At 38.2% G+C, this 16,221-nt stretch overlaps 1 protein-coding gene across 2 annotated transcripts in view; it reads right to left on the reverse strand.

The window, feature by feature from the left end:
• CDH13 (cadherin 13) overlaps positions 1-16,221 on the reverse strand; it is a 1,255,388-nt gene that overhangs the window by 499,910 nt on the left and 739,257 nt on the right. The gene's annotated exons all lie outside the window — the stretch shown is intronic.

Consider the following 16,221-nt stretch of genomic DNA (forward strand, 5'->3'; position numbering starts at 1 on the left):
AGAGAGAGAGAGAGAGAGAGAGAGAGAGAGAGAAAGACAGAAGATAGAGGATGTTGTGAGGCCACAGTCCTCATGCCTCATGGGTCATGCCCAGTCCTCTTCCTAGTTCTCTAATCTTGGCATTGGGTTACCTTACCCTGATACTAGTCAGCATTCAAGGATGTAGTTTGAGGTCATTTAATGGGATAGCTACTGAAAATGGAATGGCTTATCACAGAACTGCCCTTGTTTGAAACACAAAGGAATGGCTCATAAAGACATAGCCTTGGTGAAGTCTAGTTTCTTTCTTTTTTTTTTTAATTTTTCTCTTTGAGTCAAAGTCACTGCAAGAGAATTAGGACCAAACTCATAAAAATGGGGAGGAAAGAGTATGGGATCTTGACCTTCTCATTTAGGAGTCCTGGGAGAAGTGAAGAAAAATGGTTTAGCTTCCTATTAAGCCTTCCTTCCTATTCCTTCCATCTCCCTTCTCATGGAGCAGTATTGCCTAGTGATATTTTTTAAGAGAAGTATCAAACTATAACTTCTGCCCTGGAGAGCAAGGGTCATTGAACTACCTTTGTAACTTTAGTCATATCACTTCTCTTTTGAAGGCCTCCCTTTTCCCAAATCTAAACCCCATTATTTCAGGTCTTCAAACAAAGTTCAGATGATCACTCATCAAGTATGTTGTAGAAAATATGCTTTTTTTTCAGGTATCAGTCAGACTAGCTGATCATTGGTTTCCTTTCCAACACTGAGTGTGTGCGGTTCACAGAATCATAATTTTATTGTTAGAAATGACCTTAGCAGTTATCTATTCCAATCTATAACTAAAAGGGATACCTACTTCAACATTCCAAACAAATACTCATCCAGCCCCAGCCTGAAGAGCTCCAAGGAAGGGGACTCCAGCAGTTACTGAAGCACCCCCTTTACAGTCATTTTGGATCAACTCTTGTTGTTAGGAAGTGCTTGATATCAAAGCTAAATTAATCTTTTTGCTGTTTCTGTCCATTGACACTCTTCTTCTGTTCCACAAGGGAAGATTTGGTTAAAAGAAGATGCCTTGGACCCACCCAGAATACTCTGGAAGAGTAAAATGGGTATCATTTTTCCTCCTCTCTTCTTCTCAGCAAACAACAGCTAATAATATAAGTTTTTTGATGTCCTTTAAGCATCTTTCTCTTAGGAAAGGATCCAGGAACATCTCAGCTCATTCAAAGAAATAGCACATTGATGCAAATGTTATCTCAGCATCATAATTGTTTGCTTATCTATACCAATATATACTATGTGCCTCAGCAATAAATCCCAACCAATTCAGACACTCCTGAACCCACTACACTCAACATGATAAAATTATGAGGGAAGGAGAATCAAAGCAAAACCCTAGACGTACCATTGCCCTGTCCCTTCTAGCTTCCACTCTTCTTCCTGCAATTCTGCTCCACAATATTGGCATGCCAAATGGCACACTCTTCACTCATTTTCTCTATCCCACCAGATAATGGTTAGTTTCTACATTTACCACTATCGAATGTGTACCAGCAGCTTTCCTACTTTTTGGCACTGCTAAATATGCCTATGGAACTGTCAGTGTAATCATCCGCTTATCTTGTCAGCTGGCACATTAAGGCAAAGTGTAGTAGGTCCTAGAGCTGCCTTGTGTAATGTGTAGATTATCCCATTCCAGACACATTAACCAAGTGCTAATTGTACTTTCTCAATGCAATTTTGTGCCAGTTGCAGGAATGACTCTGGCACCTGCTTGGACTTTCAGACTTGCAGATGAACTCAGATGGAAAGAGTTGCAAAAGAGGGAATAATTTTCTCTCTAATAAGCCACTTTGAAGCCAACTTGCTTTTTAAAGCTGATGTCAGAGATAGGCAGTTTGCTGATTGGAACAAGAGCTGCATATCATATTCTGGGAGTTCCAGCATAGTTTCCTCAACAGAGCTGCTAAGTAACTTCACTTTCCTTCTATTGGCCTCAGTTTTCCTGTTATTATAGAAGGAACCTTATTTTGTCCAGTTTAGCCAAACCAGACCAATAGAAGGTCAAGTTTATATGCTGGAAATGCATATTCTCATGGGAACTTCTACTAAGGAGTCATATCTGAAAGCCAGAGGCACAGAAGGTAGATGGCTTAATTCATGATAAAGTTTTTAATTATCCTATAACCTTTAGGTTTTTTGTAACACAGGATTCAAGCTTGGTGCATTTGCATTGGACTCATTGGTGGAGAGAAAAATTACTTAACATTGTATGTCTATCTGAGGGAGGAACTGATGTGTGCTTGGGAGAAGAGAGCCTTTATAATTGCTGCTGGCTCTAAGACAGGACACCCATGATTCCAGTCTCTTTTCAGGAAGAGATGCCTGGAGAGAGAGAAAAAAAAGACTTTGTGAAGCATAAGACACATGAAGGAGCCAGTGCCTTGACATGTCCCTGATACCCAGTTTGTCTCTCCAGAGACTCTGGGGAATTTCTCTGTAGGTGAGGTCAAGAACTTTGAATTTGACTCTAAATCTGACTCTCTATCTCTCTATCTTTGTCTCTATCTCTGCCTGTCTCTCATCTCAATCTTAGGGTAAGAGTTCAATCACTATATCTTTATAACTTCTCTAGTTCTTAATTTGCAATCTGCTTTAACCATCTGATACATGGTTTAATTTACTATTTATGCTTTCTGATTATTGTGCAACTAGTCTTTGATACATTTTACCTATTAAGAAACTGAGGCAAACAAGGTTAAGTGACTTGCCTAGGGTCACACAGCTAGGAAGTGTCTAAGGCCAGATTTGAATTCAGGAAGATGAGTCTTCCTGACTCCAGGCCCAGCATTTTATCCACTGTGCCACCTAGCTGCCTCTATGACATACCCTTAGTTAGTACTTGTATAGTGCTTTAGGGTTTGTGAAGCACTTATATATATATATACATACATATATATATACATATACATACACATATATACATATATACATATATATACACACATATACATATATATGTATATATACACACATATGTACATATATACATATATATGTGTGTGTGTGTATATATATATATATATATATATTTTCATTTCATCTTCACAACAATCCTGGGAAATAGGTACTGTTATCATTCCTATTTTACAGATGAGAAAACTGAGGCAAAGAGGTTAAGTAACATGTCACAAACTCTGAAGGGATCACAAAAAATAGCCTTGCACTTCAGCAATCCAATCTTCGTGAAAAGTTTTAAACATTGTTGTTGGGCCTCTTATCCTAAAGAATAAATTGAAAATTAGTGATGATGATATATGTGTCTCCCTGCTTCTTTATCATGGTATTTAAGATATAGTTATAAGAATACTTATTATGGTTTTGTGGAGAGTTGATTTCTGGCTCAATAAGCGCATATAAAATCCTTTGGGTACTCTAAGTACAGAAAATAAAGTGTGGAGATTCACGGTTAAACACTTGCCCAGGAACCATATTGGAGATAATTTGGTGCAATGAAAAGAATACTGACTCTGGACTCACCTAATCCTGGGTTGACATCCCATGTCTGACAATTACTTCCTCTCATTAAACCTCCTTGGCCTTCAGTTTCCTCATATATAGAATGATGAAGTCAGACTAGCTGGTCACTGAGAGCTCTTCCAGCTCCATGTTTATGATCCTGTACCCAGAGAAGGAACTAGTCATAGGTGACTGGGGATGACTGTTGAGGTCTCTCATGGCTCTCAATCTCTGATCCTATGAGCCTTTTCTAATCCAAGTGCCAATGTGTTATGTTTTGAGGGTTGTGGCTCATCATTAATAATAGGTCTATCTGTCTATTTCACTAGATATGTCAAGACTGAAAGTACACAAATAGGGAAAGTCATAAAGATCCCACCCTTGTTTCTATGTCAGATTGTCTTCATGACAATGCTGTGCATGGGGAAAGCATCATCCAAAGGTGGGTGTAATTCCAGAGCATATCTATGCAGTGTGGTCATAAAGAGGATAATAACTCAATGATAATTTTAAAATATTATTGGAATTGGAGGAAATAGGAAGAAGCAAATCATGGCTTTGGGGCTAGTGCATGTTTTGAACAAGGGCTACTCATTTTTTTTTCATCTTCAAAGCTATTCCTGATCCCCTGTCAATCAGATAAATTTGTTTTTTCCCTCCTTTTTTTTTTAATCTGCATCTCTCCTTTGCCCTATTCATCCCTACCTTACATTATATTTCTCCATGTATATGCATGCCCCTCATTCTACCTCTCTCCAAAGTGCCTTGCGGGTAGGGACTATAATTTTTTATCTTTATATCCCCTATACTGAACACAGGGCCTTGTAGCTGGTAGATTTTTAATAAATACAGTTTGAGACTTGACTTTAGCTGACAGATGAATTATATCTCAAGACACCTAACACCTTAGATTTGAAGTCTGAACTATTATGTGCCCATGGGCTTGACCAATATCATAAACTACAATTAGGGTGAAAATGCAGAAGGTGTGCTTATCAAAGATATAGATGACACAAAGCTGGAAGGGATGACTAATATAATAGATGAGAGAAATGAAATTCAATCTTGACAGGCTGGAACACAGGGATGAAGCTAACAAGATGAAATTTAACAAGAATAAAGTCTTACATTTAAGATCCAAAAAAAAAAATCTATTATATAAGCACAGAATAGGAGAGTACTGGCTTGGCTGGTAGCTTGTATGGAAAACGAAAGGCAACTTATTGTCATCAGAAGAAGCGTGAGGGCATCTGGACTCTCAGCCTAGTTCTGCCCTTAATTTTCTGTGTGTGTATGGTGGAGTTGCATCCTTTCTCTGGGCTTTAGCTTCCTTTTCTGTGAAATGCAAGGCTTGGCCTAGAATGCAGGGGTCTGCAAACTATAGTCCCCTATACATAGGCCAATTCCTCCTGTTAGTTATTTTCATATGGCCAGTGAGCTAAGAATAGTTTTTACATTCATAAATAAAATTTTATCATATTGGAAAATGTAAAGAAAAAAAAAGACAACATTCTTCAATCAAGAGCTGTATATAACTGGTAGCTGGCTAGATTTGGCCTGTAGACTGCAGTTTGGTGACGTCTAGACCAGAAGAGCTGATAGTTCAAAGGTCTATAATTCATTTAAGTCAGATGGTAGGCATAATGGGACAATATATAATAAAGAATAAAGTCCAAAGTAGAAATAACAGTGGGAAAGAATGAGATGCAATATTTTGGATACTTACCAGATAAAGATTTGAATTTTTCTAATACATATACTAGTACTATTTATAATAGCAATAATAACAATCAGTAGCATTCCTAGTGTTTATGGTTTGCAAAGTACTTTATAAATATTATTTTATTTTCATCCACCCTGAGAGGTAGGTACTATTATTTTCCTCATTTCCTCTGGAAACTGAGGCAAACAGAGGTTAAGTAATCTGCCAAGGGCCATAGAGCTAGTAAGTATCTTGAGACCAGCTATAGGCTCAGGTCTTCCTGACTCTAGGTTCAGTATTCTATCCATGGTGCCACCTAGTTACTTACCAAATGAGGAGTACTGATCTAGCCCCATGCTAAAGATGCTTAAATTGAATTCAGATGGCTAGATGTGTGGTAGAGAAGTGGAATTTACCTAGCTCTGTGGCCAGACCTTGGACATATGCCTCGTCTAGCACAGAGCCTTGGCACAAAGCATCAATAAATGCGTGTTACATGAAAGAATGAATACCATATCCTGTGTCTGATCTCTACTGATGGTTTTCAGAAACTCCACCTGCAGTGTTACCTCAATAACTATAATGGCCCTGTGGGATGGGAAAGGAAAGAAATGTTTTCAGCTAAACATTTATCATATATCTACCTTACAAAATTCAGAAAAAATCCAAGTTTAAGGATTAAATGATGAAATTCCAAAATGTCACCTGTTTGTGGATAAACCCACTGGTTGGTAATAATGGAATATGATTATTTTGAATTCTTACTGTGGAGTACTCTAATGCCCTTCCTGAGGTCATTAAACCAGAATAAGGAAACTATCTTTTCATAATAATTTATCATTAGAGTCCTTCAAGAAAGAACTCACAATACTGAAACTTATAACACAGCAATTTTTCACCCGTCTTCCCTCCCCCATTCTCTATGGTACCCCTTACATGCCCCTAACATGGTTTACTGAGTCCCTATTTATGGCTCTACTGAAGCCTCAGCTCAGATATGACCTTCTCAATGAAACATTCCCATATCCCACAAATGCCTTTTCTACACTCTTCTGGTGATTTGTATCTCTCTGGTTGTACTTAACAAATTCAATTCAATTCAACAGGCTCTCACTACGTTCCAGGAAGTCAATGTACTAGGTAATTCTATTTTTATTCCATTTCTCTATTAATATTTCTTATGTCTCCCTACTAGTTTAAAAGATCTTTGGGAATAGTGATCATATCTTATTTATCTCTCTTATGTATCTCCCTTTCTGTGGAATAAAGGGACTCAAATTTAGTAGGATTACCCACAGGTACTTGGGTCAGGTCTTGTGAGGCCTCATTTTTTTCCTGATTGACAATGACAACAGATATTTTAGTCCCATCAATCTGAAATGTGATATAAAGTTAGAAAAAAGTATCGCCATTACTGAGCATTAGCCAAATGCAGGTCAAAGACAGAGGCAAACATCCTCTGCTAGTTAGAAAGAATCTTAAAGGCTCCCTAGTTTAATCCTCTCATTTTAAGGATGAGAAAGCTGTAGCCTAAAAAGATTCAGTGTGTGTGCATGTGTGTGTGTGTGTGTGTGCGTGTGTGTGTGTATGTGAAGAACTGAGTGCAATGGCATATCGCTTTACTGAGAGAAGTGGTGAATATGCAGAATTCATAGAAACTTGGTCACCAGGCCCCAAAGCATAACCAACGTGGACAAATGGGGTTCATGCAAATATACCAAACAGGATCGTAAAGGTGTCTGAAATCTTTTCAGGAAATATTCTGAAGTGTTGCCAAAGAAAACTGACCATAGCCTCTAAGCTAAAATTTCTACTCCAAGCTAAAATCTCTAGTATCTTCATTCAGTATTTCTCAAAATTAAGCAAAGGAATGTGTGGCTGAAGGGTGGCATCAAGAGGAGACTTAGAGAAAATTGTTATGATGGGAACATTACTCTGGAACTTCATTTGGTCTGGTGATAAAAATTAAGTGTATGGGAAGAAAGTTAATAGCCAAGTGATCAATTTCCAGCTTTTCATTTATTTTAAAGCAATGCATCATTTTTAGAGAACTTTCATAATTATTCTCATGTGAAAGTTTGATGCAGTCAGCAAATGTACTGATTTCTGAAGCTCAACTCTTGTAATCTCACTGATGTGTTCTAATTTATGGAATTGGCCTAATTGAGATATTACTGGGCAGAAAACTCCTTGAGAGAAGATGAAACCATCAGGTGCTTCTTACTCTCGCCAGAAACAACCAGTTTTGGTATTACAAGAAAGTGTACCAGAACTTGTTATTTATTAATGCATTTTAAAATAGCAGTCTTTCCTATGAACACTGATACCACACCATAAATACTTCTCATAATGATAGCAATAAAAAAGCAAAACCCACTCCTAAAATTACTACCCAAAGGCTACTTCTTGTGCCAGACCAAACGCAAGGGAATAATACTCTGGCTGCCACAGCTTGTTAACTTTCTTTAGGTCCTACCACAGTACTGTTTCCAGCACTGGGTCACTCTCCAAGGATGAGGCATGTGCTATTTCCTACTTCAACAGTCTTCTCTAATGCATACAAGACAGCCCCATCTTATGAACAGGCCCCCAGTGTCCACCAATTCCTGCCTATTATGAAGTAGGCCTCATGGGGCCTCACAGGACACAACATCACCACTTACCATGAGGTCAAAACTCAAAGGTGGATCTCTAATCATGTACCTCTCTCTACCCTCTGATACTCTGCCTAGAATCACTCCCCAATGATTAGTATTCTTCCATTCCTTATATTCATACCATCTCCAGTGATTCTGAACTACTACCTGCCAATGTATGAATTTTCTATCTCCAATTGACCACTCCCTTATTGTTATCAAGGTCAGCCCTATTCCCCACCTCCCATTTCCCAATCTATATCATTCTGCTCCTGCAACACCTTTGAATTCTGCTCTGTAATTAATAAACTTCTTTCATCTTGAACCTCTGCCATTATCACTCCTATCTTCTGGCCTTCATTAAGAACTGACTCCCTCCTGGTGATACTGCTTTCCTTGCCACCTTTTCCAGTATTTACTATCCTTCTCTCATATCCCCTTCCTCACTGGTGGAAGTGGAGGAATAGGAATATTCCTTGCTCTCCTTTGCAGCTTTTAGACTCTCCCTCTATAACCTTTACTAAACAATTTCTTTTCATTTAAGCTTCGTGGTATCCATATTTACTGATCAATTCAGAACCTAGTGTTGTCATCTATCAAATTACATGATATTTTCTTGTCTTCCTCAATGAGTTCCATACCTGCCTCATAGCCTTTCTCTCATCTCCAACTTCTGTCTTCATACTAGTGGACTTAAATGTTTTTCAAAGGCCCTAATTTCCTGGTTCCTCAGTTCCCATGAGGGAACTTTATCTTAGATGTATTGTCACCTCCACATTCAAAAACTCGAAAATTCCTTTATTTGTTAATAATCTTTCACCAGTCAATATCTCTTCACCTTCTCGGCTAAACTTCCTGAGAAAGTTATCTATTCTAGGTGCTTCTACTACTTCTCCTTCTAGACTCTTTTAAAGCCTTTGTAATATGACTTCCATTTTAATCCTTCAGTTGAAACTACCTTTTCCAAAGTTATCTATGATTTCTTAATTGCTAAATATCATTACCTTTTCTTAATTTTCATCCTTCTTCACCTCTACAGATTTTGATACTGCTGACCACCATCTCCTCTTATATACTCTGTCTTCTATAGAGTTTTACGACACTACTCTAATTTGATTCTCTTCCTAGATGGCTAGACACTCCTTCACAGTCTGCCTTGCTATTTCTTCATCTGTGTCATGACCATTAACCATTGATGTCCTCTGAAATTCTATCGGGTCCCTCTTCTTTTTTGCCTCTGTGTAATCTCACTAGGCCATCTCATCAGCTCCCATGGATTCAATCAGCATTTCTAATATGACTCCCAGATCTATATAGCTAACTCTATTCTTTCCCTCAAGCTATAGCCCTATGCCACCAATTGCCTGTTAGATATATTGAACTGGAGGCATGTTAATCAACATTTCAAAAAACAGTACTCATTATCTTTTCCCCAAATCATTCACTGATCCCAAACTTTCTTATTGCCATAAAGAATACTGCCATACTTCAATCACCTGAGCCCACAACCTTAGTGTCAATCTTGACTTTTCTCTTCCACTCATTCCATATATTTAATCCATTGACAAATCTTGCTAGTTCTACCTTTATAATATCTCTCTCATAACATCTCTTTCTTTCAATTCACACAGCTAACATCCTTATTCAGGCTCTCATTACCTCTCACGTAGACCATCAACAAAACTTTCAAGCAGGTCTCCAATTCTCAAATCTCTTTCTACTCTAATACATCTGCCACTCAGATGCAAAGGTATTTTTTTCAAAGGTGTGGGTTCCTTCTCAATGAGCTCCCTTTCTTGTCTCCTTATTACCACTAGGATAAAAGTAAATTCTTCCGTTTGGCAATTAAAGGTCTTTATAAACTAGTCCATTCGTACCTTTCTAGGCTTATTATGCTTTGGTCCCCTCTAAGCATTCTATGATCCAGTACATAGGTTTTTACTTGCTTTTCATCAAATGTGATACTCTTTCACCTCCATACATTTATACTGACTGTCCACCATGTACTCTCACCTCTGCTTCTTAATTTCCCTGCTTTTCTTTAAGACTCGGCTCACATCTCACCTGTAGAAGGACCCATCAATTTGTAGGAAACATTGCTAGTGTCTTCCCTTCAATTATCTTCCATCTGCTCTATATATATCAACTTACCTAATATTTATACGCTGCCTTCCCCACTAGAATGTAAGGTCTTCAAGGAAAGGAACTATTCTTTTTTGTTGCTTCTTTTTTTTGGGGGGGGGGAACTAGCACTTGTTACAGTATCCAGGACATAGTAATTACATAGTAATTAATAAATGCTTACTGACTGACATCCTCAATAAATAAATAAGCATTTAGGTAATCTGCTAGGTGCTGGTTATACAAAGACAAAAGTGACATACTCCCTGACTTTAAAGTAGCTTATGTTTCATCAAGTACAATTATATATTCATAGAAATTATGTAAAAACAAATATAAAATAATAAAGAAAAACACATTGGAAAATGGATGGATGGGGGCATGAATCGAGAAAGGTACCATATAGAGTTAGGACTTTCTCTTACTCTTGAAAAAATAAATAGACTCTAGGAATTAGAGGTGCACTTTTGAGATATGGTTGAAAGCCTGTGCGAAACACAGAATTAAAAGACACATTGCTGTGTATGAGAATCCTGAGAAATAGTAGGGGGACCACTTTGGGAGCGTGTAAAGGGAGAAATGTCTAACAAATTTGGAAAGGAACATTGAGTCTAGGTTATGAAGGACTTTAAATGAAAAAAGAAAAAGAGTACGTATTTGATCCTAGAAGAAGCCACTTTCATTTACTGAGTTGCTGTTGGTGGTAGTCCTTTGTTTTTGAAGAGGACCAATGACATTAGGAGGTGATATCTTGACTTGCATGTGAATTGGATTTAAGTGAGGCAGAGTTGCACAAGGTGGTCAGTTTCACTTTCTCTTCCAGAATTATTGAAATCCACTGGCAAGAAAAAAGTCAAGATGACTGGCGATGGCCCTAGATATAATGGATGATTTCAGCATCTTTTATGTCTGACCTAGCTCTTAGCACAATATAGGTCCTTTTTCAACTGCCTTCATTTCTGTTAGAGTAAATTGTTCTCATTCCTCATTCCACTGTGGGGAGTCTTTACACGTATGGAATAGACATCCCCCTAAATCACCAATGGGTCTGAGGTCTATTGGTTATCCTCAACCTGGTTTAGCCAGGGTGTGTCCACTGTGCAAGTTACAGATTTTTTTATTGATTAGGGGATTGACACAATCAGATTTATGTTTTCAGGAGTGGGGAACCTGTGGCCTCGAGACCACATGTGGCCCTCTAGGTCCTCAAGTGCGGCCCTTTGACTGAATCCAAACTTCACAGAACAAATCCCCTTAATAAAAGGATTTGTTCTGTAAAACTTGGATTCAGTCAAAAGGCTGCACCCAAGGACCTGGAAGGCCACATATGGCCCTGAAGCTGCAGTTTATCCACCCCTGTTACATCACATAGGCAGCTATTGGAAGATACTACTGTGTAGTAGGGAGAGACAAGGTGGGGAAACCAATTAGGAAGTATTGTAATGGTAGTCATCTACATAGAAAATATAACTAAAGCCTTGAGGGCAGATAAAGAGAGAGAGGAGAAAAGAGGAGAGGAGACAGAAAAGAGAGACAGAGAAGGAGAGAGAAGATAGAGAGAGCAGAAAGAAAGAGGGTTGAAGAAGAAAAAGCCACAAGATAGAGCCCTAGGGAACATTTATAGGAAGGGGGCACAATAGGTATGATAATCCAACAAATGATAAGGAGTGGTCAGATAAGTAAGAGAAAAGGCAGCAAAGATCCATGTCATGAAACCCCAGAGAAGATAGAGTATCCAGGACTAGAGGGTGATCAATAGTCCAAGCAGGTTGGGATTTGAGAAAAGGCCATTAGAAAATGTCAGAACTTGCATTATTCTGCTACCCTTGTCCCTCATCTCTCTAGTTAGCACAGGGACATGTGTTTCACATGTTCTCTGAGACCAAAATTGGTCACTGGCATTTATCTGAGTTGGGCTGCCTTTTAGAGATATTTTTACAGACATTACTTTGCTGACATATATTGTTTTCCTGATTCTGCTTCAGGGGGCTTCAGTTCAAAAAAAATAGTAATAATAGCTAGAATGTATATGGTGCTTTAAGGTTCACTAAGTACTTTACATGTTATATCAATTATGTAGTGCTTTAAGGCTTGCAAAATGTTTTACATATATCATTTTACAAGTTATATCACAGCTCTGTGAGGAATGTGTGATTATTTTCTCCACTTTACAAATGAGGAAACTGAGGCTGAGAGAGGCCAAGTGACTTGCCAACGGTCACAAAGTAAATGAGTGTTTGAGGGAGAATTTGAACTCGAGTCTTCATGACTTCAAGTCCAGTGTTCATTCACATTACTGCCTAGCCATGAATAAGTATTTATTAAGTTTTTATTTTGTGCCAGTCATTTAGAGATACAAAGAAAAAATAAAAACATTCCATACAACTTTTTTCCCATATTTCTCTGAGTAATTCTAACTTTTCATTTCTTAAGCCACTGAAAATATTCCATCACTTTTCTCTAATATATGAGCACTCACACTGTGTTCACAAATTGATAAATTTTTATTTTTACTTTTTTTCTATTATAAAAAGTGCTACTATTTATATTTGGTATATATGGGACTTTTCTTTGTGACTCTGACCTTTTTGTGTCTTGTGCCTAGGAACAGAATCTTCAAGTCCAAAGATATCACCATTTGAGTGACTTTGTATAATTTCTGCATAAATGGAAATTCCTCTTTAAATAACAACAACAATGACAACAACAACAACAACTGATTTTATAATATGAATACCTTTGAGGATAAACTATCTGGTCATTATCACAATGTGCCAAAATTGCTAAGGGGAAGTAAGGAAATAAAACTTGCCAAGAGAGTAATGAGAAGAATGAGAAATAATGTCATGGCAGTAGAGCTCAGAGAGTAGAGACTTAAGGACTGAATCTTGGGGATGAGAAGGATCTGAGGGCTGACTATTCCTTTTAGGAGATTGGTGGCGGAGGGGAGGGGAGCAACAGGGACTTGCTGAAGAAACTGACTAGCATTGTCAAGGAGACCTTCAGTCAGAGCCAGAAATAATTATTATAACAAATACAGTGTTTATATTATAATCTAGTCAAATATAGTAGTAGCTGCTTTCCTTTCCAGAGGACCATAGCAACAGGAATTGACTGTTAACCATACTGTTTTTACTTTGCAATGTCTTACATTTGGTTTTCTTTTTGATTGTTATCAGAAATATACCATGTACCAATAAAGCTCTCCACAAATTTGCGACTACTGGAGTGGGAAAGTCCTGAGTCCAAATCATGCCTCTGATTCTAGCTGTGTGACCTTAGATAAGTCAGTTACCTGTTCTGAGCCTCAGTTTTCTCCTGTGTAAAATGGAAATAAGACCTGACTAACAGTATTAATATGAAGAACAATAGAGACGATGTTTAGATAGCTCTTCACAAACCTTAAGGCATCGTGGGAGTTGTTATTAGTATTATTGTTGTTACCATCCCTCAGAAAGTTTGTTCCCCCTGGACAGTTTGGTCAGAACTATGAAACATATCCTCTCTACTCCAGATGGCAGACTTCCTAAAACTTGTTTTAGAAGGCGCTGGGCATAGAAGAGAAAGAGGGTTGGCCTTGGAGTCAGAGCATCTAGGTTCAAACCCCAGCTCTACCACTTACTATCTGTATAACCACAGACAAATCATTTACCCTGTCTTGGTCTTAGTTATCTTATCCTTACAATTCATGGGATCAGAGGAGGGGAATTCTCATTCTGCTTAGTTTGCTCTACATTCATTCACACAAATCTTCCATGTTTCTCTGAATTTCTTATATTTGTTAATTCTTGTTGAGAAATAGCATAGTTATTTTCCTCACCATTCCAAGGTTTGTTTAGCTTTGCTCCAACTGATAGGCATTCATTTTGCTCATGAATGAAATGACTTCAGAAAATCAGAACAAGCCATTGAATCTAATGTATGCAAGACATCTGGTCTCCAGAGAGAATCTGCTGGTTCTGCTAGTTATTCTTTTGGCTTAACTTTTATCTTTTTCCAAGTTGGAATAACACCTCCATTCACTCATAAGTAGTTTTAAAAAATTATGACAGCATCAAGGGAGCAAAGTCTTCATTTGTCATTAGGAATAAGGACTCGGGGGGGGGACTTTGGGAATATGGGGAGCTTTTCTTTGAGTTTCATGTGGCCATTAGCAATACAATGTTTATGTGTCCCAATTATATTCATCCATTAGAAGAGACTACAGCATAGCACACCATGCCTGTGTAAAAGATAACCAGGAGACTGAGACATACTAAACTCAATTACATGTTATTTTTTATCTCTCAGATGAAAAGAAATGCATGAAAATGCCCTAAATTTAAATAAAGGTTCACAGTAGAGAAACCCACTATAGTTTGTGGCACATTTCTTAGTCTATTTTGAGCTTTTCTTTTCCCCAGGTTCTGTTGGTTGAGAGACAAAGAGAGAAGATAAAGGGAGAGGAGAGAAAGAAGACAAGATGGAAACTAGAGAAAGGGAAGGAAAAAGGAAGGAAGAAAAGGGAAAAAAAAAGAAAAAAGAGAGAAGAAGACAGATTCACAGACATAAAGAGAGTAATGAAGACTAGCAGAGGTGGAGAACCTGCATCCTTGAGGTCACATGAGAACATGTAAAAATTTTACGAGAGAACATGTAAAATTCTGTGAAATTTGGATTCAATCAAAAGGCTGCACTTAAGGATCTAGAAGGCCACATGTGACCTCAGGGTCACAGGTTCCCCACTCCTGGACTGGAGCCTATAAATACTATTCTCCCATTTGGTCTGCAAAAGAACCAGAGAAACTCTACTCAAAGGCAATGTGAAATACATCTCCAAAGGCAGCCCATATGTTTTCTCTCCCAGATCTCTGGTTGCCTCTACAGGGCCACTCATTGTCCAATACAGGGGCACTATGATCACTTGAGCCTGACCTTGCCCTAAAATCTGGCCTTACACCACAAACCCAGACTGCTTGCTACACTTCTACCATCTGCTTCCAGTTGCTCCAGGGTACTGTTTCCATATACCTTCGGGCTTGGCCTGCCTGCCTGGTTTTCTGAAATTACTCCCAAGTCTTAGAAGACTTTCAGTTACAGGTACCAGAAAGATTCAAATATCATTGACATAATATGTGCAACTGAGTCTGCAACAGAAAGCAGGTCATAGTCTCCTCCTAGTGATGTTTCTTGAGCCCTTTCAATCACCAGCATTGTTTGGCTACTGATTGAGCATTGCTTGTATTTTATTTTAATCTATTATTTTGTACTAAAAAAAAATTTCCCATCTGGAGTAGCCATATTGAATTTATTTTTTGTCCACTTGTTTTGCTAATAGCAGGTCTGGGAATACTTTTTCTTGGTAATCCCCCAGTGTAATCACTGCTAGTATCTATAAGCAAATCACTACTCGAGCATTAAGACAAATGTCTCATCTACTTCCATTCACAGATAGACTTGAGATTTCTTCTGAATGGTGACTTCCAATGAAAATTATAGTCTCTGTCCTAAATTTCAAGACAATTTTTTAAGAAAATAGTTTTATGGTTCCTGAGACAGTTACTAAGAACATAAATAACTCTCCTAAGGCTCTTGGGGGTAGGGGAAAGGAGATACTCTCTTACATGATAAGGCTTCCATGGGACTGGCATTCATTGTAGTTAGGCTTCCCATCATCAGCAACCCTCTGTCTAGCTTTGTCAAAACTTTTGCTAATAATAAAGTTATTGATAATATCTAAATCTAAATAGTCTGAATTAGAGTATTAATAATAGAAATTATTCCAGAGGAAGGATCAGGTCAAGTTTCACATATGTACTCTGGAGAACTAATGACATACCTGGAAATGAAGTATGAGCTTAGGATTGAGCTGCTGGCATAGGTTGGACTTCAGGTAATGGGGTCTTGGGAACTGATAACATGGTAGGGGGATTGAGGGGAATTAGGGCTGGGCTGCAAGCTGTGTACCTCTGTACTAATTCATAGTTTAGCTAGGGTGGTTATAGCATGGACATTGAAAAAGCAATATGGCATAAGAGATAGAGTACTGGAATTGGAGTCAGGACATTTTGGGTTCAAGTCTTGTCTCTGACACTTAAGCAGCTGTTTGGCCATGAATAAGTCACTTATCCTCTGTAGGCCTCTGTTTCCTCATTAGCAAAATGCCAAAGTTGGACTAGATAGCATCAGGATTCCTTTTCAGCTCTAAATTGTGATACTCTGTAGAGATAACCAGAGCTCTGGCAGAGAAAGGTCAGGATCTGAATCACAAGATGCATCACAGATTTG

This window comes from Vombatus ursinus, unplaced genomic scaffold, assembly GCF_900497805.2.
Source record: "Vombatus ursinus unplaced genomic scaffold, bare-nosed wombat genome assembly UNPS02009062.1, whole genome shotgun sequence".
NCBI classification, from domain to species: Eukaryota; Metazoa; Chordata; class Mammalia; order Diprotodontia; family Vombatidae; genus Vombatus; species Vombatus ursinus.